This window comes from Lepidochelys kempii, chromosome 27 (genome assembly GCF_965140265.1).
Source record: "Lepidochelys kempii isolate rLepKem1 chromosome 27, rLepKem1.hap2, whole genome shotgun sequence".
NCBI classification, from domain to species: domain Eukaryota; kingdom Metazoa; phylum Chordata; order Testudines; family Cheloniidae; genus Lepidochelys; species Lepidochelys kempii.
Window position 1 is genome coordinate 4,972,440 of NC_133282.1, and position 389 is coordinate 4,972,828.

A 389-nucleotide genomic window follows, 5' to 3' on the forward strand; every position below is an offset into this window, starting at 1 on the left:
GCCCCCAGGAAACTGAGCTGCCAGGTCTCCTGCCGGAGTCGGCCCAGAGGAGGCAGCATGAGGAGATGGCGCCCTCGCTTTCTCCATCTCTTCCACTTCTGAGCCCACTCCAGGAGGAGAGACGGTGGCTCAATGAGCTGGGCCCTCCAGGTTACTGAGCCGCTTGCTCCTCCAGTGGGAGGGAGCCTTGCCTGGGTGTTAGCACCCTAACACCACCAGCCCATCAGCCATCCAAGCCCCCTCCTCTGGGCTAGGCCAGCCCTGTCATGAAGAAACGCACACCAGTCCCTTTGAATCGTTGCCCTGTAATATCCCTGACACTGGCTACTCTCAGAAATCCCAGCTCCTCAGCTCCCAAAGGAGCAGTGGGCCCCAGTTGACCAGCTTTA